The sequence below is a fragment of the Equus caballus genome, chromosome 10 (genome assembly GCF_041296265.1).
Source record: "Equus caballus isolate H_3958 breed thoroughbred chromosome 10, TB-T2T, whole genome shotgun sequence".
NCBI lineage: Eukaryota > Metazoa > Chordata > Mammalia > Perissodactyla > Equidae > Equus > Equus caballus.
The window spans coordinates 67,449,006-67,472,076 of record NC_091693.1 but is presented as its reverse complement, the minus strand read 5'-3'; the positions used below and the strand labels follow the sequence as shown (position 1 = coordinate 67,472,076).

The 23,071-nt window shown below is 40.5% G+C and overlaps 1 long non-coding RNA gene across 1 annotated transcript; it reads left to right on the top strand.

The window, feature by feature from the left end:
• The first annotated feature begins 572 nt into the window (after positions 1 to 572).
• On the top strand, positions 573 to 20,008 carry LOC111775341 (uncharacterized). Its single transcript, XR_002810947.2, has 5 exons — positions 573 to 702; positions 14,808 to 15,059; positions 16,562 to 16,907; positions 18,673 to 18,787; positions 19,736 to 20,008. It is a non-coding gene; the product is annotated as an uncharacterized lncRNA (long non-coding RNA).
• Positions 20,009 to 23,071: the final 3,063 nt, after the last annotated feature.

Sequence of the window (23,071 nt, the reverse complement as noted above, 5' to 3'; positions counted from 1 at the left end):
ACCTCCTGTCCCGGCCACAAGCAAGCTCTTCCCCCTTAGGATTCTTCAGGAGAAAGCCAGTTGTGAGACAAGGAGAACCCCCTCGAAGAGGAATTATGTGGACGTCTAAAGTGTTCTAAGCATTCAGCTGCCTTAAAACTACCCCAAACACTGTTTGCTACAAAGCAGAATTCAGTGTCCAGAGGGGTGTCCTGGACTCCACCCAGGAGGTTTAGTTTTTGAAGAGCCTAAAGGATTCCCAGCGTCTCTCTGGGGTGAGTGTGAGAGCCGGATTCCAAAGGCTTATATTGCGCCTGGATGTTTTAACACCCTGCTCAACGAGTATTTAACAGAAATAAAAGATTGTTCAGCTGGAGTCGACGTATCTGAGGCAAAACTTTCTTAAACCCCACTAATGTACAACCTCAATCCACAACTGGATTCAATTACTGCGTGGAAAGAAAGGCATTTTCTCATAAAGCTGCTCTGTTTCCGTGCCTGGCTGTGAGCTGGGTCAGCCATGACAAAGACAAGCCTGTGCGTTGTTTTTGGTTGTTTTTCTTTTCAAGCTCTTCCACTGGTACTGCCAGGCCCCAAGCTGTTTGGAGCAGTTATGTGGGGGCCAGTTTACTTGTCTTGGCTTTCGGCCTTTCTGTCCAGAGTTGATGATAGAAGAACAAGCTGGTGTCCTGCGTGCCCAGTGGAATTGAGGGGCTACACTGCGTGAGTCTGCGGTTGCACTGTGCCCGGGTGTCCCTTAGGAGCAGTATTTATGAGGAAGGTCATTATTCTAAGGAAGGAGAGTGAGGGAGATTGTAGAGGACTTGAGAGGGGTCTAGCATAAACGGGTGTGCGTGTTAACCATTCTCAACTATTCATAATACCTGACATATAAAGTGCGTACTATGTGCTCTAAAGTGCTTACTATGTGCTATGTGCCACCCTGTCCTAAAAGCTATACATGTATTAACTCACTTAATCCTCCCAACCATTCTCTGAATTAGGTACTATCATCCCCACTTTACAGATGGGGAAATTGAGGCACAGAGAGGTGATGTAATTTGTCTAAGGTTACACAATTAGTAGGTGGCTCAGAGCCCAGGACCTTGGTCACTATATTGTCAAAGAGTATGTTGCAGAAATTTTACAACCTTGACTGGCATTTATTTAGCTACTAAACTTATTTACAGTATTCTTAATTCATTATTTTCCTTGACACACCTGAAAAACATATTTGCATTGCTATATATATATATATATTTTTTTTTTTTTTTTTAAAGATTGGCACCTGAGCTAACATCTGTTGCCAATCTTCTTTTTCTTTTTTTTTCTTTCTTCTTCTCCTCAAAGCCCCCCTAGTACATGGTTGTATATTGTAGTTGTGAGTGCCTCTGGTTGTGCTATGTGGGACACCGCCTCAGCATGGCTTGATGAGTGGTGCAATGTCAGTGCCCAGGATCCGAACCGCCAAAACCCGGGGCCACCCAAGTGGAGCGCACGAACTTAACCATTTAGCCACGGGGCTGGCCCCTATATATATTTTTTAAATCACAAGACTGGGGAGATTCTGGAGCAGCCTGCCTTGGTGTAGACAAGAAATGATTAACATGGCAAGCTAGTGGGCTTTCATAAAAGATATTGCACCAAAGGAGGCTAAGAACCTTGTTGCTCAGCTGTCTGATAGCAGCTCAGGCTTCCTGCGTGAGCTTGTCTCTCTGATGGGAAAATCCAGGGCTTCAAGCGGGCGTGAACATATGTATAGCCATCAGCTTAATTCACTGTGACAGTTGCCGATCTGTTGCCTCTCAGCTCCAAATGCACCCTTCATTACTAGCTCTGCGGTAATGGACCTGGACCCCGTAGGCAGTTCTCCTTTGCCAGCGAGCGTGGTGTGAAGCTTTGTCAGTAGAGGCTCCTGGTGGGGGACTGGGAGAAGTGGGGGCTCTCTTCCTGGCTGCAGTGGGCTTGCTTCGTCAGGCTCCTGCGGCACGCACAGCCTTTTGTGCAGGCGGCCAGCAGCAGTGGTGCCTTTCTGTGGACACCTCCCTGTGAATGATTTCTGTTGGGGAGCCCCCCTTGGAGGCTTCACAACAAGGTGCCCAAAGTGGGGTACCTCCCCTTGGATGGCTTCCCTGGCATCCCACCAGGTAACTTTGCAGTGATTTCTGGGACATGGTACCCCACCCATGGATGGCTTTCTGAGCACTCCAGAGAGCAGGCTTCTGGAAGGTCTTACCAGTGTGGCCCCTTATGAACTTTCCCACTACCCAGAAAGCCCCGGCTGTACACACCCCAATGAGGTCTAGATCTCACCCCTGGGAAGAGGCAGCCTTTTCCTGAATGTTCTATCTCAGTCTTAGGGGTGACAGCTGCTCTCCGTGTCTGCTATTCCTGTTTTCCTCAGTGCTAGCTTTACTTCTTACAAACCAATCTCTGGTTACTCCCATTCCCTGTTAATAATTCTTTTTTTTTTTTCTTCTTTTTTTGAGGAAGATTAGCCCTGAGCTAAACACTGCCAATCCTCCTCTTTTTGCTGAGGAAGACTGGCCCTGAGCTAACATCCATGCCCGTCTTCCTCTACTTTATACGTGGGACACCTACCACAGCATGGCTTTTGCCAAACAGTGCCATGTCTGCACCCGGGATCTGAACTGGCAAACCCTGGGCCACCGAGAAGCAGAACAAGAAAACTTAACTGCTGTGCCACCTGGCTGGCCCCTGTTAATAATTCTTTATAGTTGACTTTGCTTGTAGAAATTACTGTGTGTTTTCTGTCTCCTGTTTGGATTCTAACTAGTATGTTCACCATATTTTTTTTTTCTTTGAGGAAGATTAGGTCTGAGCTAACATCCACAGCCACCCCTCCTCTTTTTGCTGAGGAAGATTGGCCTTGAGCTAACATCTGTGCCCATCTTCCTCTACTTTGTATGTGGGATGCCTGCCACAGCATGGCTTCATAAGTGGTGAATAGGTCTGTGCCCAGGATCCAAACCAGTGAACCCTGGACCACTGAAGTGGAGCATGTGAACTTAACTGTCAGACCACCAGCCTGGCCCATGTTCACCATAGTTTTTTAGTCCACCATTTAAAATAAAAATGTAGCCTTCTTTATATGGAAAAAATATAAGAATCACGAGAGCAACAAAAACAACATAAAAACACTTTCACCATAAATTTAATAAATCCTAATAAATAAATAATAGATTATTTTGTAAGTTAAAGGCTCTATATCTTCTTTCAATTCTTAGCTCTGCATCTACATGATTCTTACATAGTTATAACCCCTGTGCATGATTGAGTCTGTGCTCTATGTTTATGAGTTTGACATTAGTTTACACAAACAGTTTGATGTAGTCCCATAAGCCACATGTAGCCACTGTCCACACAGTCTTACATTTATCATCATACATGGCAATATAATATTCCGTTTTATTCATATGCTAATGTTTGCATAGCTAGCTCCTAATTGTTGGAGATATTTGGGTTGGTTCCCATTTTTCCATTTAGCAAAAAGCACAGCTTAAAACATCTTTGTTGAGGTTGCATCAACCTCACCTAATTTTTCCCCTTGTCTCTCCCTTTCATACTTCTCTAGCAGCTGGGCTCACCCATTTTCCCACTGGAAGATAAAAGATTACAGGAAAGGGGATGAGAAATACAGGGGGAATGTCTGCCCCAGAAGGAGGATGGAGATTTTGACTGAAGGAAAGACTTCAAGAAGCAGCAGGTCCTCTGAGGAGGTACCTCCTGCCCAGAGCAGAGCCAGTCTCGGGGCGGGGGCAAGAATTGGTTGAAGTGGGGGGACTAAGTGTTGGGAATAAAATCATTCCAGAGACCAAGTCTGTCTTTTCTTGAAAGTCTCATATTGTAACTTGTGACTAATGCATTAGTCACGCTAAGCACGTGGAAACTACACAATATATACTAGAAAAACATTTTAGTTCTCAAAAATAGCCTCAAAATCAGACAATGCTTCAAGTAATTGAGAGTGGGAAGTGCATTGTGATTTCTGCTTTCTGACATTTTAAGCCACCAATAACTCAATTGTTTCCTGAATTCCCAGAGAGTCAGGGAGCACGAAAGGCCCTCTTTGTCATTCAACTAAGTAAATGTTAACCTCGTACTTAAATCTTCTTTTCACAAAAAAGCATTCTTGGTGTGATGTCCCAGAAAGAAGCTTAAGCATAGCACCCTCCGTGTTCTTTGTTTTTTTGATCATGTATGATGTTTATCTAAAAATTCTTTATTTCACACATTCTTAAAAGTAGTTTTGCTGCACATGCAATTCTCAGTTATTGTCTCTTATCGCTTTGAAGATACTGTTCTACAGTTTTCTGGTTTCTGGTGCTGTATAAAAATGTCTGCTGACAACCTAATTGTTTCTTTGTAGGTGACCTGTGTTTTTTCTGCTTCTTGCCCATAAGACCCTCCTTTTGAGTGTAGCCTTCTGCAGTTTTAGTGCAATGTGTCTGAGTGTAGAATTTAAAAAGAATGCTGGCCTTTATTGTAGTGTATATCGTGCTTCCTGTATCTGTGGATTCACAGCAAGCGGTTCCGGACATTCTCCGTCACTCTCTCTTTCAATATTACCTTTTCACCCATTCTCTCTAGTATTTTCTGGGACTCCTATGATTAGTATACTAAATCTTCTCACTCTACCCTCTGTGTTTTAACACTGTCTTCATATTTTCTATCTTCCTGTCTCTCTGTGCTGCATTCTGGGTAATTTCTTCAGACACGCTAGTTAACTGATTCTCTTTTCAACTGGGTCTTATTTATCGCTTAATCCAGCCTAGAGTTCTTAATTTCAATGATTATATTGTTCATTTATAAATGTCTGCCTGGTCGTATTTCATAGACTCTTGGTATTTGCACACAATTGTGACTCCATCCAGGATTCCTTTAAATATTTCGTATGTAATATTTTACATCTTGCATTTGATAATTCCAGTACCAAAGTGGTTGTTTCTGTTTTCTCTTGTACGTGGTGCCTTATTTTCTTGCTGTTGGACGATCTTTCATTCTGAATTCATTTCGCTCTGTCTGTGGGAGTCCTGAGGGCCTAAGTTGGAGTTGTTTGTTCTAGAAGAGGTTTCCATTTGCTTCCTCCATGACACCGAGGGCTGGTTTGGCCCCTTCAAGGGTCAGGATTTACAGTGGAAGACTTCAGTCTGGTGTTCACACCTCACAATGGGCCCAGGGCTTAGTGTCTGATGTTGTCCTGCACTTACCACCTCCTGCTGGGATCTCAGCTCTGGTTCTTTGGGCTCTGGAGGCTTCCTTTGCTATCTGCAGGCCCAGCAGGACACGTTAAAAACCCCATTGTATTCAGGATCTAGTAGAATTGTAGCGGGAGGGCCTTCAGAGGGTCTGCTCTGCCATTCTGCTGGGAATGGATGTCACGTGTTCACAATATTCAGGAAATACGGACACAGCAGCAAAATAGACACGTGCAGGAGACATAGCCTGCGCTTCAAAATTTAAAATAAAGATATAAGAAATAATTAGAGAAAATTTTAAAGTTCTGTCTCTCTTCATATACATGTATGTGTTAACACATACACACACATACATAAATTTTTATATATAATTTAAAAAGTTAGAGATGAATGAAGAGCTGATACCCAAAGTAAGTATAAGATTTCCTTTAAGGGACTGAAGCTGGTGTTGAAGGTGGAGTAAACAGCGTTAACAGAGGCCCCAGGAGGGAGTAAGCAAGGCCTTATCTTTGAGTTTCTGTTTATAAACCGGGCCTCCTCTCACTGTTATTTTGTCCCTCTGGCTTCATAATTATAAGACTTAGCTAGTAATTTTTCATATGAATATCCCTTTTGAAAGTCCCCTGTAATTTCCTTATTTACCAGATGGGTGCTCATTAGAGTCCTCCTGGTCTTATCAGGTGGCTTTTATACGTGGACAATGAATGAATGGACCATGTCATTTACTCTCCTTGATAATCTTGTAGTTAAGGATGCTGGGACCCAACAACAAAATCTCAAAGAGATGCACCTTGTTTTCTACTTCTGCGTGCAAAGTGAATGTTTTTTCCCTTTAGATATCCACTCACTGAGGAGGGTTTTGAGAGTACCGGCTTCTGTTTCTTAACACTAAGATCCCCTCTGATCTGAATACACCTTCCCCCGGTGTAGACAGCAAAGTCTGTCTGTCTGAGCCTCCATCTAGACCTGTGGCTCTGTACTCAACTTTGTAGCTTTCTCAAGTCTTCAAAACAAAATGATCCGAAACAAGGCCTACTTCGGGGCTGGAAATTAGTTGTAGAAAACCTGGGCCCTGAAGGAAAACCACATTTGAAAGAGTATGTCTTTTCTTTTATTGGCTTTTGCTCTAAAAAGCAAAGGCTGGAAAGCAGCTGTTAGCTGTTTATACAGTATTTTTTATTTGAGTGTTAGACAATAGCTGTTTTCTTCTCCACTTAGAATGGCACATTTTTTTCCTGGGCCATTTAAGTCCTCTCTCCGTGTGGCCACAAGTACTGGTATGTGCCTCGTCCCTCTCGCTAGGTTTCTGGAGGAGATTAAGTTTTTGTTTTTTTCCTTCTTTCTCTGGTTTCTGTTTTTTTTGTCTTGAGGTCAGACTTTGGTTTCTCAGAAGAGATGGCTGAGTTTGGTACCAGGTCAGAACTCTGCAGGTCACCCTTTGGGTCAATTCAACACAGGTACTCACACAAGATACTCTAGAGAAAATTTCTATAGGTGCAACGTGTCTATAGGTTTGTGGCTGGATCACATGAACAGAATTAGATATGGACTTAGTTATTGTCATCTATCCTGGAGCCCTGAACATTAATGGTTGGTTTCCTCTAGTACTTGGAATTCAGAAGATAATTCTTGCCAATCCCCACTTCTTAAGACATAATCTAAGGACATCATCCTTCATGATCACCCTCATGGTCCAGAGCAAAGCAAGATCATCAGGATTCCTGAAAATGTTGTGGACGAGTGAAAAACACTCCCCAACCTGCAAAAGGACCCAGGCAAAACATTTCCCTGCATCCTCATCTCGTGTGCTACCACAGCGATTCTTATTATGTAAGACAATGGTGACACCACCAACTTGTGTTATTTCAGGTTTTCCTGGGATTTTATTTGCCCACAACGTGCTTCTTTTTAATCGGTTTAGCTTCTTTCAGCTCGTCAACTTGTGTTGATTTATACGTGGCGGATAGTCTAGCCTGTGACTTTTAGAAAGGGCAGTCTCTCATACTTCACTAAGCATAGACAGTCGTTGGGTATATCTCCTTGAGATATCAGACGTTCAAATCCTGCCTAACAAACACTGAGCCCCTTCATTTATTCGTTCATCGCACCATGGGCAAGGTTACCTCTAAACCAGTTTCTAGAACTTGGGAATTCTTACAAGGTGACATCCGAGCAGCATTGCAAGCTTGTTGAAATAAGGATGTACCTGGATCAAAGGCAATCTTTGTATCCGTCATTGGGACTCTAGGTATTTGCAGATCTATAGTGATAATGCCCCTCCAATCTCCTGATAACCCCCTAGAGGTACTCCTCAACCTTTTTTTAAATTTTGGTCACACATAAAACAATTTCTGTTCTTGTTTTATAAGGAACAACACATTGTGATTTTTTTCTTTTCGAATAATTGGACCAAATTAGATGATTAGAAAAACAGTTCCCATGTGTGTAACTCAAAACACTGGGTTTGTATGACATTATCTCAGAAAGAAGTTTTCTGGTAAAATAATATCTCCCTTTGGGAGATACAAGCTTCGGCATATTAAAGGCTCTGGGGAGTCCTGTAGCAAAGGAACTTTGAACTTTATTTTCACGGGACATCTCTTAACCTCTCTCAGCACATCCATTGGGAAAAACTGGTCCTGAAATCTGTCTTGAAGGTCATGTTGTCAGCATCCTCACATTCTGCTTGGCAGCCAGGGACTAGGACCCACTGTGGATCCTGGTCTCAGCCACCCCATCCTATTACTGCCAGCTGTCCGGCCCCAAATCAGGAGCCAATGCCCAATAATGGGGCCAGTCAGACTCCCATTGACTTCCTCAGAGCCTTGAACTAAGATGGGAAAGGTGCTGGTAGTTGAAAAGGCATCTGCCTCTTCTCCACGGTTGTCCTCACTGCCTGTTGCCTACAGGGAGCTACTTTTCTTTTACATCTGCTTCCATTGTTAATAATTGTGTGGGTCACCTGCCACCCTGTTCTGGGTGGCGGACCAGTGTGACTGGGCAGAGCCATAACTGGTGTGAAAGAGAAGGAGACAGAGCCACAGCTACTCTTACAGAAAGGGGCAGCCATTCCCAAAATATAGGGGTAAGGGCATTTACCCTCAGCTACATTAAGGCTGGCACAGAACATGAAGTCTAAGTTGAAATGGGCATGGCAACTGCAAAGAAACACATGTGACTTTGCAAAGGGGCAGAGTAGACAGTGACTCGGACCACTGCACATACCACATAGACGCTAGCTTCCTGAGTGCGGAAGCATCCATCTCAGTTTGGAGACCAGAAACCTTTGTAAAATAGTGGGCCAAGGTTCTGTCCACTCTCCCTCTGGGTGTCCGGGTGCAGCGTAGGAGGAGCAGAGGGTCAAGGAGGAAGAGGAGGGAACAGGCATGTTCTGGCCAGTAATGGCCTCTCTTGAGCAGGGGCCAGTGGGACTTCTCTTAAAATGTGATTTCCGTTTGTCAATGATATCTATCTGCATATGCATCACTCTTGCTGAGCATGCTGCAGACTGCATGCAATGTTGGGCAACAGGTTTATTTGGTTACATTCATGCCCACATCCACTGTCCATGCACGCCATTTGCAAGGAGAAAATAAAAAGCTACAAATGGGTTGCATAACAATCATTAGCTTCATACTATGAGTAAGTTATGCATAATAGCACTTTCAGCTATTTTGTTACCCATCTGCTCCCAGGAACAAGATGAAGCTGATAAAATGTTTATGGGCTAGTAAATTTTTTCTACTAATTTGCAAGGCTGTAATAAAACCCATGAACTTGACGGCCTGCAGGAAACATAATAAGAACTGGGAATGGACAGTAATTTGGAGCTAGAAGGCGTCTTGAGGCCCTACAGGAAATGACTCCCAGCAAGGAGATGAATCATAGTATTTAAACAGAGAAGAATGATGCTAAGTTTGTTATTAACCAGTTATGTCCTGAAAAAAGATTTTCCAGAATGAAATAGTGGAAATTCTCTGCTTTCAATTGTTCTTGCTTTAAAGAACAAAATGAATTCAAGTATATAAAAACAATATTCAAGTCAAAACAATTCCTAGAACTCAGTGAGATATTAACTTTTAGGATTGCCGCGTCTTACACAGTATTCACGGTCATCCTGTGCCCTCTTGTGGCAGAAGTATTAATCCAATTAGAATTTAGAAGACACATATATTTTATATAGCAATTGTTCAGACTCGTTTTGAGAAAGTTTGTTTAAGGGAAAAGATGGTCTGCAGAAGTCGGTTGGCAAAAAGGGTCATTTCATTGCTGGCACACCTTAGAGCAGATACATCTGGGTGGGGCTGTCCTTACACAAGGGGAGCAACAGTCAAGAAGAATCCCGATGTTTTCGCAGATGAGAAGAAATATCCATCACAGAAGGCTGGCATTTTAAGTTTCCATTTAATGTTAAAACTTACTCATTGATAACATTTTATAGTTATTCACATCAATAAATAGCGGTAATTGCTATCCGTTGGTGAATGTCAGGCAGTTTAAACACGTTATCTCATTTTATCTCCAAGCTACGAGGTTATATAGGGAAACTGAGGCTTGGAGACGTTAAGCAACTATTTGAGTTTACCCGACTAGTAAATGACAGACTGGGATTTGAATTAACCTTCCCCTGATCCCGTAAGACTGCACACATTCCCTTGTGCCAAGCTGACTCTATGGCCAAGTATTTCTTGAGTACTTAATGCATGTGAGACACTGCTGCTGGGCACTTTGGGACTTACAAAGCATAAGATACTCCCCATTCTTCAGGAACTTAAGAGGTAAGTAGGAAAATAAGAACCATACATGGATGATTTTTCAATGGTGAAATCTCAATGGTGAAAAGCAGAAAGATAAGGTTGCCCACTCTTGCCACTTTCATTCAATATAGTATTGGAACATAGTATTGGAAGTCCTAGCCGGAGCAATTAGGCAAGAAAAGGAAATAAACAACATCCACATTGGAAAGGAAGAAGTAAAAAATGTCACCATTTACAGATGACATCATGTTATATATAGAAAACCCTAAAGACTCCACCAAAAATCTGTTAGAACTAGTAAATGAATTCAGTAAAGTTGCAGGATACAAAATCAGCATACAGAAATCTGTTGCATTTCTATATACTAATAATTACTTCTCAGAAAGAGAAATTAAGAAAAGAATACCATATATAATTGCATTAAAAAATACCTAGGAATAAATTTAACCAAGGAGGTGAAAGACCTGTGTACTGAAAACTATAAGACATTGATGAAAAAAAACTCAAGACATAAATAAATAGGAAGATATTCTGTGCTCGTGGATTGGAAGAATTAATATTGTTAAAATGTCTGTACTACCCAAAGCAATCTACAGATTCAATGCTCTCTCTATCAAAATTCCAAGGACATTTTTCACAGAAGTAGAAGAAATAATCCTAAAATTTGTATGGAACCACAGAAGACTCGGAATAGCCAAAGCAATCTTGAGAAAGAAGAACAAAGCTGGAGGCATCATGCTTCCTGATTTCAAACTATATTAGAAAGCTAGAGTAATCAAAATACTATGGTATTGGCATAAAAACAGACACATAGATCAATGGAACAGAATAGAAAGCCAAGAAATAAAGCCACGTACATATGATCAATTAATTTGTGACAAAGGAACCAAGAATATACAATGGGGAAAAGGAGAGGCTCTTCAATAAATGGTGTTGGAAAAACTGGGTATCCACATGCAAAAGAATGAAACTGGACCCCTATCTTACACCATACACAAAAATTAATTCAAAATGAATTAAAGACTTGAATGTAATATCGGAAACCATAAAATTCCTAGAAGAAAACATAGGCAGCAAGCTCCTTGACATTGGTCTTGGTGATGATTTTTTGGCTTTGACACCAAAAGCAAAGGCAACAAAGGCAAAAACAGAGAAATGGGACTACATTAGACTAAAAAGTTTCTGCAGAGCAAAGGAAACCATAAACAAAATGAAGAGGCAGCCTACTGAATGGGATAAACTATTTGTAAATCATATACCTGATAAGGGGTTAATATCCAAAATATATAAAGAACTCATACAATTCAATAGCAAAAACAAACAATCCAGCTAAAAGATGGAAAGAAGATCTGAATAGACATTTTTCTACAGGAAACATACAGATGGCCAACAGGTTCATGAAAAGATGCTCAACATCAGTAATCATCAGGGAAATGCAAATCAAAATCACAATGAGATATCACCTCACATCTGTTAGAATGGCTATTATCAAAAAGACAAGAGACAACAAGTGTTGGCGAGGATGTGGAGAAAAGGGAACCCTTGTGCACTGTTGATGGGAATGTAAATTGGTGCAGCCACTATGGAAAATAGTAGGGAGAGTTCTCAAAAAAATTAAAAATAGAACTACTATAAGATGCAGAAATTCCACTTCTGGGTATTTATCCAAAGAAAATGAAAACACTAACTCAAAAAGATACATGCACCTCCATGTTCATTGCAGCAATATTTACAATAGCCAAGATACGGAAACAACCTAAGTGTTACTGATGGATAAATAGATTAAGAAAATATAGCATACATATACAGTGGAATACTATTCAGCCATAAAAAGAATGGAATCTTGCCATTTGCAACAACATAGATGGAACTTGAAGGCATTATACTAAGTGAAATAAGTCAGACAGAGAAAGACAAATACGTATGATCTCACTTACATATGGAATCTAAAAAAAAAAAGACCCCAAAACCAAGCTCATAGATACAGAGAACAGATTGGAGGTTGCCAGAGGTTAGGGATGGAGATGTGAGTGAAATGGGTGAAGGGGGTCAAGAGGCACAAACTTCCGGTTATAAAATAAATAAGTCCTGGGGGTGTTGTTTACAGCCTGGTGACTACAGTACCCCTAGGCTCATTGTAGCATTATTTACAATGGCCAAGGTATGGAAACAACCTAAGTGTTATCGATGGATGAATAGGTAAAGAAAATGCAGTATACATATACAATGGAATATTATTCAGCCGTAAAAAAGAATGGAATTCTGCCTTTTGCAACCACATGGATAGACTTTTTTTTTTTGAGGAAGATTAACCCTGAGCTAACATCTGCTGCCAATCCTCCTCTTTTTGCTGAGGAAGATTGGCCCTGAGCTAATATCCGTGCCCATCTTCCTCCACTTTATATGTGGGACACCTGCCAACAGCATGGCTTGACAAGTGGTCCGTAGGTCCACATCCAGGATCCGAACTGGCAAACCCTGGCCTGCCAAAGCAGAACGTGCAAACTTAACCACTGCGCCACCAGGCTGGCCCCTGGATGGACCTTGAGGGCACTGTGCTAAGTGAAATGTCAGACAGAGAAAGACAAATACCGTATGATCTCACTTACATGTGGAATTGAAAAAAAAAACACCAAGAACTGGAACAACAGAAAATGAAGCTCACAGACAGAGAACAAATGGCTGGTTGCCAGAGGCGGAGGTGGAGATGGGAGAAATGAGTGAAGGGGTCAAAAGGTACAAACTTCTGGTTATAAAATAATTAAGTCATGGGAATGTAATGTACAGCGTGGTGACTATAGTTAATAATACTGTACTGCATATTTGAAAGTTGCTAAGAGAGTAGATTTTAAAAGTTCTCATTGCAGGAAAAAAAATTCTGTAACTATATATGGTGATGGATGTTAACTAGACTCACTGTGGTCATCATTTCCTAATATATACAAATATCAAATGGTTATGTTCTACATCTGAAACTGATATAATGTTGTATGTCAATTATACCTCAACAAAAAAAGAAAGTATACATGGAAAAGATACTCAGTATACAAGAAATATGTAGAACTACTTCTTTTTTTTTTTTTTTTGAGGAAGATTAGCCCTGAGCTAACTACCGCCAGTCTTCCTCTTTTTGCTGAGGAAGCCTGGCCCTGAGCTAACATCGTGCCCATCTTCCTTTAAGTAGAACTGCTTTTTAAACAAACAAAGGATTTGTATGGTCATGTACATTTTTTCTCCATCAATGCAGAAAATCTATATATTTTCTTCAGTTATTCTATTGCTTTTAGCCTTGAGTATGGGCAGGACACGTGGCTTGCTTCTAATAAACAGAATATAACAGAACTATAGGGATGTATGCAATTATGTGTCATTACATGATTATGTGACTTAAGATTTTAGCGTCCACTTTGCTTGGATCTCTTTTTCTCTGGTTTCTAGGAAGCAAGTGGTCGTGTTGGGGAATTCACATGGTAAGGAACTGTGAGTGGTATTTAGGAACTGAGGGTGGCCTCTGGCCAACAGCTAGCAAGATATTGAAATCCTCAGTCCTACAACTGCAAGAAACAGAATTCTGCCAATAACTGTCCCCAACTGAGCCTTGAATGACGCCACAGCCCGGTTGACGTCTTGACCGCAGCCTTGTGAGACCCTAAGCAGAGGACTGGCCTGCCCATGCCTGGACTCCCGACCCACCGCAGTTGTGAGATAACAAACGTGTATTGTCTTAAGCCACTAAGTTGGTGGTAATATTGTTACTCAGCAACAGATGACTAGTATAGTTATTTTTTAGAAGTTTTATAATTTCAACTCTCATGTTTATGTCTTTGATCCATTTCAAGTTAATTTTTATAGATAGTGTGAGGTAAGGGTTGAGATTGTCTCTCTTTCTCTTTTCATCCCTTCTTCTTTTTCTTTCTTTTTTTTTTTTTTTGCATATGACCATCCAATTTTTCCACCACCAGCTGACGAATTGTTGAAAATACTATCCTTTGCCCATTGAGTTGCCTTGGGATCTTTGTCAAAAGACAAGTGACTGTGTCTATGTGAATCTGTTTCTGGACTTTCTGTTCAATTGCACTGTACGTCTACCTTTACGCCAATGTACACTGTCTTAATTACTGTAGCTTGATAATAATTCTTGAAATGAGATAGCACAAGTCTTCCAACTTTGTCCTTTTTTTCAAAGATTTTTGGCTATTCTAGGTGCTTTGCATTTCCATGTAAATTTTGGAATGCAGGGTCATCACAACACAAGAGCACTCTCCTTTTTTGCCCTGTCGCCCCGGGTCAAAAACCATAACCTCTGCCTTTGCCTCCTCAGCCCTGAGTCACCTGTCCCCTGTGTCTTACAATTTCAGGGGACACATAACAAGCTTTCTGAGAGGCTTACTGCAAGCTCCTCTTACTAGACTCGTGAGACGGTGACATTGCTGCTCACGATGCGGCAGCAGCTCTTGCCGGGGAAATCTTTCCACGAGCCCTCTCCAGTGGGGTTCCCCGTGGAAAGTTCCTGGAGTGTTTTGTGTCTGCAGTGTGGGTTGTGCTCTCGGCCAGTTGTGTCGAACAGCTTCATCTTAGTCTGTCTCACAACTTGCTTGGTATCTCATGCACAGCTCTCAATTTAATGTTTTATTATACATTTAAATGTACATATATTAAGACATCTAAATAACTTCATCGAGCATTTGTAGTTGTTTCGTAGGGGGAGGGTTGTCGAGGGAATCGAGTCTGCAACATTACCAGAAACAGAAGTCTGCAACGCTTTTCCGGCTCTTGGTTGCTGCCATTCTCTTCTGGTTACCATTGTAATTATAGATTAATCACATGGAATGTACAAACTGTTTCTCTGCAGGGCAATTGCACCACGGAACACATAGAACTTTCCTCTTTGGAGGGGCGGAAGGAATAGAGCAAGACTTTGCCTTTTGAATATATCGGGAAGAGGAGAAGTGCTCAGAACCTGGGAAAATCTGGAATTTTCCAAGTCCTTTTCAATGCTTAAATCAGCTCTTGCAAGCACTAAGCCTCGCAGCTGGGGCAGCAGCCATCCTCACCATGTGCTGGTTCGGAGGCAGTTTCCTCTGAAATGACTGTGTAAATTCAGGTGAGTGCTTGTTAAACGCACTATTATACACTCGCAGGCAGGAAGCATGGGGGGCGCTGTTTGGCGGGATTAATAATATGACTATAAAAGAAATAGAGGCTCTCCCTACTGCTGCTTTTTTTTTTTTTTTTAAAGAAAAGGCCAATATTTATACTCAAATGTCTTGACAGTTTGAAACTCATTTTTTATTAAAATAAATGAATACATAATTGATGTTGAGTATATACATTATGTACCTTGGTTTTGGTCAATATTTTTTACAAGCATGTAGCACAAACCCAAGGGAAATTTTTTTGAACTGATAATTTACTTGAGTTTTAAAAACATGCTGATGGGCCTTAAAATATCTGGTATACGTCCTCTTGTGAGAGTTTCTCTAAGGTAGCAATTTGCATACTTTTGAAGGATCATCCTGGCTGTTGTGTTGAGGATAGACTTGGGGTTAGGGAACAACGACAAAAGCTGGGAGACTGGTTGGGAGGCCATTTCAATAGTCCAGAGGAGTATTAAGTGACTTGAACCAGAGAGTGGTGGCAAGGATGATGGTGACAAGTGGTTGGAATGAAGTCCGTTTTGGAGGTAAAGGTAATATGATTTGCTGATGCTTAGACAAAGCACATGAGAGGAAAAGAAACGTCAAAGAAGATTCCAAAGGTTGGGGCTAAACAACTAAGAGGTTGATGGTACCATTCACTAAGATACAGGACACTGGGGGATGAGCAGCTTTGGGGAGAAGATCAATATCACGAAATCTATTTTTGAAATTTTAAGCTTAAGTGCCAATCAGACTTCCCAGTGGAGATGTCAAGATATTGGAGCTTTAAAGAAAAGCTCAGGGCTAAAGATACCGATTTGGGAACCATCAGTGTAAGGATGGTATTAGTAAGGATGATATTTAATATTGTGAGACTCAAGAGAGAGTGCGTGCAGACTGAGAAGAGGTCCACAGACTCTGAGAGCATCCTAACATTTAGAAAATTGGAGAGGGGGAAAAGATCTAGTAAAGGACACTGAGAAGGAATAGCTGTTGAGACAGGAGGAAACCAGGGGAGTGTAGGGGCCTTGCTTCCTGTCTGTTCAATGCTGCTAACTTACAATTGACTGTAGGAATCGACAACATGGAGCTGGTGTGGGCAAAAGTCTGACTGCAGTGGACTCAAGACAGAAAAAGGACAGTAGCTTGAAGAGATGTGGAATCAAGTGAGGTTGCTAAGATCAAGATATTACAACATTCTTGAATGCAGATGAGAGATCCCAAGTAGAGAGGGGAATTCGGGGGAGAGAGGAGGCAACTGCAAGATTGACATCCTTAAGTAGGCGGGAGGAGATGGGGACCCAGCACACAAGTTGCAGGGCTGCCCTGAGTTAGGAGAACAAAGAAGAGTTTGTTCTTCACAGCAGTGGGAAAGCAGAGTAAGTAGGCATAAAGGCAGAGAGTGGCTAGATGTGGTGCTGGGAGTGTGTGAAAGTTCCCTACTAATTTTTCTCTGCTGTGTTCTCAGTTCAATAAGAAGTAAGGGTCAGCTGAGACGAGCTAGTTGGTTGAAGGCAGTCACGCAAGGGGTGAACGAGAAGTTTTGCTTTTAATAAAGGACAGCTGGTCAAAGTTGTGCTGTGGAAGATAAATGAATTGGCAAGTAAAGACCATCATGCCTACTGGCAAGACAGGCTGGCAAGCAATTTTTGAAAACCAAAGAACTTTAAGGCCAGCTGAACAGGAGAAAGCTTCACTGAACATTTCGTGGCAGTGCATTCATTTGACCAACATGAGCTGAGAGCCGGCACCGGGCTAGGAGGTCAAGATGTGATCATGGATGAGATCCCTCGTGGACCATCTAACCTGTGCAGGTATAGTTTTCTGCAAGAATAAGTCTCAATTTTAACATTGAAGTAATTGGGGAAACAGCGGGTATTCTCAGGTATCTGGTGAGAGTAGGGAAGGAAGGTGGTGAGAACTGACGAATGCATTGCAGGGGGATGGGAGGCAGAAATATTATAACTTGGAACAGACTCAAACATTTCTCCTTATGCTCAACTCTCCTTTTTATGTAACTTTTAACTTACACAGAATTCATTGCTATGAACTCTGCTACCAACTGTGTGGGCTTCGACAAGTCCCCTAATTTATGTGCAAAATGTGTTCTGGATGGGGTGCTCTCCAAGGACTCACCCCATGGGGCCAGGATTCTGCCACGGAATCTGTTTTTCCATCATGAGCAGTAACTAGAGAAGTTGTTTTGTCAGACTACTGTGAAGAAAATCCATCCCAAATGTTAACTGTTTTTGTAAACCTCTCAAGTCATTCTGCTCCTTTCCTCTTTTATGGTTCCAGGTGAATCCAAGAAGGTCATCATTAAATAATCCACAATTGTAAAAGATTTGCTAAAACCTAGTGTGCTTGGCCTTCTCTGCTCTTTAGCTGGCAGTAATAAAACAGAGAATCCCGGCAGGATTCCATTCCAAATCATATTCTGCATTTATTGTTTCGGCTCCTTTCTGTCATTATTCCAAACAGAACCACACTGAGCTCACACACTTTCAAAACGACCATTTGTTTCCCCATACTGAAGAAGGTGGTACAGAATTTTCTATCTCAGAGCAACTGTTGTTTTCCCCTGGCACATTTACGTCTCAAAGCTGTATTACCTAATGCTTGTTGAATAGTATGATTTCTATTCACTTTTTGAAAAGCCCTTACTTAGGGAAATGCAACTCAAAACTACAACGAGATATCACCTCAGAAAATGGCTATAATTGACGAGACAAGAAATAACAAGTGTTGGAGATGATGTGGGGACAAAGGAACTCTCATACACTGCTGGGGGGAGTGTAAACTGGTGCAGCCACTATGGAAAACAGTATGTAGATTCCTCAAAAAGTTAAGAATAGATCTACCATATGATCCAGCTATTCCACTGCTGGGTATTTATCCAAAGAACATGAAAACATGAATGCATAAAGATACATGTACCCCTATGTTCATCGCAGCATTATTCACAATAGCCAAGACTTGGAAGCAACCTAGGTGCCCGTCGAGGGACGAATGCATAAAGAAGATGTGGTATATATACACAACGGAATACTACTTAGCCATAAAAAAGGATGAAATCTTGACATTTGTGACAACAGGGATGGACCTTGAGGGTATTATGCTAAGTGAAATAAGTCAGAGGGAGAAAGTCAAATACCATATGATCTCACTCATAAGTAGAAGACGAAAACAACAACAAACAATCACATAGCAACAGAGATTGGATTGGTGGTTACCAGAGGGCAAAGGGGGAGGGAGGAGGGCGAAAGGGTTGATGAGGCATGTGTGTGGGGTGATGGATTGTAATTAGTCTTGGGTGGCGAACATGATATAATCTACACAGAAATCAAAATATAGTGATGTAGACCTGAAATTTATATAATGTTATAAACCAATGTTAGTGCAATAAAAAAAGAAATAAAATACATCTTAAAAAATGAATTAAATCTTACAATGGTTTCCTATGTACAAGAGTTAAAATCAAAGAATAACAAAAAAGGAAAGCCCTTACCTAATGGATTTTAATTAAACCAGTTTTTAGTCAATTAAACTTTTCCCCACTTTTTTTTCATCTTTACACAGACTGTTTCCTTATTCCACTGGAACGAAGTAGTACTAGGCAGTGATTAATTCTGGATGACCACATCAAAGGAGCCATGGAACCATTTCCCATTAAGGACAAATTACTAAACACTTGGTAAAGGCAATAATAATCTTTGTTTTATTGTTCTGACCTTACAAATGTTTTTATTTTCCCACATATCCTTGTGTGGTTCAATTATGTTTATCACATAGAGCTAAAAGTTAGGTGATTCTAAGTTCCCTCTGCTATTGAAGGGAATTGTTGTGTGACTACACAAACTATTCTATTCTTTGCAAGCTGGAATAAATCCTCTAGTGCCTTTCTTCATGAGCTGAAGTCCATCTATCCTTAAAGCTTAATATGAGTTTTCCATATATCTTTGTACGAATTAGGATTTCATGCAAATAAAGTAGCTTAAACAATAAAGAGAAATATTGGCTTACGTAATAGAAAAATCCAGAGGTAGTCGGCTTCAGGTAAAGTTTGGTCCAGCAAACAATGTCATAGAGGAGAAAAGCGTTACAGAGAGTGTCAGAACATTGAGTAAAAAAAATATATTAGGTTAGTTTTCAAGATTTTGTGATGTTTTTTGTACTGGTCAGCTTTTTGAAATTTATAATGTATTGTGATGTCTTTTCTTACTCTAAATAATTTAGTATTCATAATTTTTATTCTCTAAAGTGATTTCTGCAAAATTGTATAAACTTGAAGCTTCACAAAACCTGGATCTATCCTTGCTGAAGATAGGGTAGAAAGTTGCTCCCAGAAGAAAATATTTTATGAAAAAGGGGGTGAAAGGACATCTAATGGTGAAAACATGGCATGGCCACTAAAGATTTAAACCTGTTGGAACTTTCTTAGCTTTCAATTCCGCCTGTGAGTCTGACAAATGTTTTATCGGTAATGAAGCCATTTAAAAGCAGGGACTATCTGTTAACTTCTCTGATTGTGCCTCCAGTGATCAGCAAAGCAATTTGTATGTAAAAACGTTGATTTACAAATGCTTCTTTTCAGTACTGTGATTCCAAAATGATTACACTTTCTTTTTACTTGAACATACAGGAAAGTTGCATGGAGGAGTCCAAGCTCCATGGAGGAGTTAAATCATAAACTCAAAAGACCCTACCCAGAAATATGATTACAACAACAGCAAAACACGTTTCTAGAATAACACAATGACCTAAGCCTTGGCCACGGACTCACTCATTTCATATAATTATCTATTGCCTATGTCCCTGGTATTTGTTGAAATAGAACTTTAACGAACGTAAGAAATCCTGCCTGATGTAAGATTGTTATTAATTTAAGAAGCATTAAACATAACTCAGCATTCTCTATCATGCTTGAAGAGCATATGTTTATTTTAAAGGTTGATCCAGAAAATGCATTTTAGGAAAGAGTTAGTGTGAAATTACTTGGGAGGAAAATATTTGAATTAGACTGCTCACCCTGGCCTTTCCAGGAAAGGTTTGGGATTCCTGTTGAATTTTGCCATTAATTAAAATTGATTCTCAGTATGAAAGCTCGTGGGGATGAATTTGGTCAGGTTTGTCTAGAGATTGTTGTCATTGGTCTGGAGAGGTGAAGATCTTACTCCTGCAGACTCTGTGGCTTCTCTCAGAGCTCCTTCATTTGGCTGTTATGGGTGACACTTTGGTACATCAATAAGTAACCGTATTTGGGGGCCGCTTGGGGTCTGCTGGAAACAAATCCAAACAAACCAGCATTTACCTTATTTGTACTTTGCTGTTTGCCAAGTTACCTCTGTCAACACAGCATCTTCATTTGTAAAAACCAAGGGATTGTTCCAGAATGATCTCTGAGGTCCAAGCAGCTGTGACATTCTGTTATTCTAGGATCCCACTCTAAATACTCTCAGGAAAATGTTAAAAGGCTTGATTAACATGGGAAGTAGTTCCCTGGAACTCAGGAATCATCTTCAGCTTGCGAATGTACTGACTTTAAACTTTTCTGGAAATTTTCTGAGAACAAGTAGTGCTTTCCAAGATTTCTTAGAAAGGAGGAGACTTTTCTTCCCCTTCGGCAGTTAGACCACCCTGCCTCAGAAACCATCTTGGATTGGGGATATTTGTAGAAGTGTTCGTAGGCCTCAGAATCACCTGGGGTCTGATTAAGCACAGATTGCTGGGTCCCACCCCCAGAGCCTCTGGTTCAGCTAGTCTAGGGAGGGGCCTGAGACTCTCCATTTCTACCAAGTCCCCAGGTGATGCTGGTGCTGCTGGTCGGGGACCACACTTAAAGCCTCTGGTTTATAGCACTTACACATTTAGCCGACTCTTCCCTTGAAGATGGAGGACATCTAAGGTCTGTGGCCTTATGTAGGATGAGGTCTATATATTTTTTTGTCCCTAAAGACACCTCTTTTCTCCCTGCCCCACCCCAGGCCTGGAAAGTCAGAGTTATGGTACGAGGCAGCCCAGCCAGATGGTGGGTTCTCACTTTCCAATCCCTGGCCGGAAGTATGGAGGGGCCCTAGAGAATACTTTTTTCTTTTCACCAGTGGTTTGTACTAGGAGACTTCTTATTTGGGGGGACTGGAGCCAACTAGCATTCCTGACCTTTCATCCAGTCAATTCTATAAATATTCTTAATTAATCCTGAAATAAGGCATTTCATCCATTTATGTATCTATCTGCCCATCCATCCATCCATCTAAATAGTTTATAATCACCCTAGAAAAACTGAAGAATAAACGCAAACAAAAAATAAATAACATCCAAAATCCCAAGAGCCCAAGAAAATCACTTCTAAACTTTTCTGTAACTATAGAAACACATGTTACAAAAATGGGGTCCTATTGCTCTGAAACATGCATTACTATCTACTGTGGACATCTGTCCATGTTAACAAATATGCAACCACACCATCACTTTGATTTTCACTTTAAATTTATATATTATTGATTATAGAAGTAACAATTTTCTAGTGTAAAAACTTTAGACAATTCAGGAGTGTAGAAAAAAATAGAAGTCCCATTCTCCCATACAAAACACTATTTTCAATAGCTGCATAGTATTTTATTATATAGAAAACACCATAATTTAAGCAGTCCCCTGTGAACATTAAGCCCACAAGTTGCTTCCTTTTTTGCTATTATAAATAATACTGTATTTAAAATTTTTGAATGTAGATACTTGCACCTTTCTATGATTATTTCCTCATTTTAATGTCCTTGTGGTTATAAGGGTAATGTATGTTCACACAATTTAGAAATAATAAAAATAGTTTTGTCTGAGGTACTTGTGACCAGCAGATAGTTGATTAACTGAAAAAGTTAGTAAAGCAAGGAATCATCAAAAAAGAGGAATTTTATGAAAGATAAAGATGACTCTAATGTTATTTAAGCTGTTCCAGGGTATAGAAAGAGAAAAAAGTATCCAAATTATTTTATATAGGCGACATAACATTGATAATAATGTGCAACAATTATTGCGCAAGAAAACCATAGAGTCATCTCACTTACGACTATTAATGCAATAATCCAACATAAATGTTAGCAAATAGACTTCAGTAACGCATTAAAAGAATAATAACATTAACAATTAAGAATTCCAGGAATGCAAGGACTATTTGATATTAGGAAATTTATCATGATAGGAGAAAATTAATATCATCTTTCCAGTAGGTACTAAGAAGGTATTTGATAAAAGAAAAACTATCCATTCCTTTTGAAGAAAAGAAAAACTATAAAGAAGTAACATTTTACATGTCAATTTGGCAAGTCTCATAAGTTTGCTAACAAACTGTGTAGGTGAAAGTGAGAGAAAAATAAACATTATTACACATACTAAATGGAGTGTGAATTGGCACAATGACTACGAAGGGGAATTTGGCAATATTTATCAAGATTATAGATATAAATATACTTCCACCCAGCAATTCATTTCTAGGAATTTAGCCAACCAATAGCTGAAACCGGTGTCCAGATAGCCATTAATGATGATTCTTAAAAGTCATGTATATAAGCAATATATTATCAGACTCCCACCAGGTTCCTTATAGATAACATCTCTGAAGCTTGGGTCACCGTGGTAGCGGATGATTAAGTTGTTTTTCAGGAACTGAGAGTCAACACCTTGTCCAGTTCAGGCCAGTTGAGACCACCAACTCATCAATGGCACTGTGTGAATGCCTGATGGGTGGACTCTTTGACATCAGGGAGCCAAAAACTCTACCCTCAGCTCATGCTAATGCCACCTTTGTGTGAACATGTGTCCTCGGAAGAGCCATGAAGCTTGACTACACCTGTGCCGATCGTCTGTTACCTCACTTCACCTTCCCTCCAATCATCTAAGCTCACACTTCAGCCACCCTGCCACTTTGTACCATAAATATCCCTAATCCCCATCTTCAGGGACGTGGATCTGAGACTTGTTC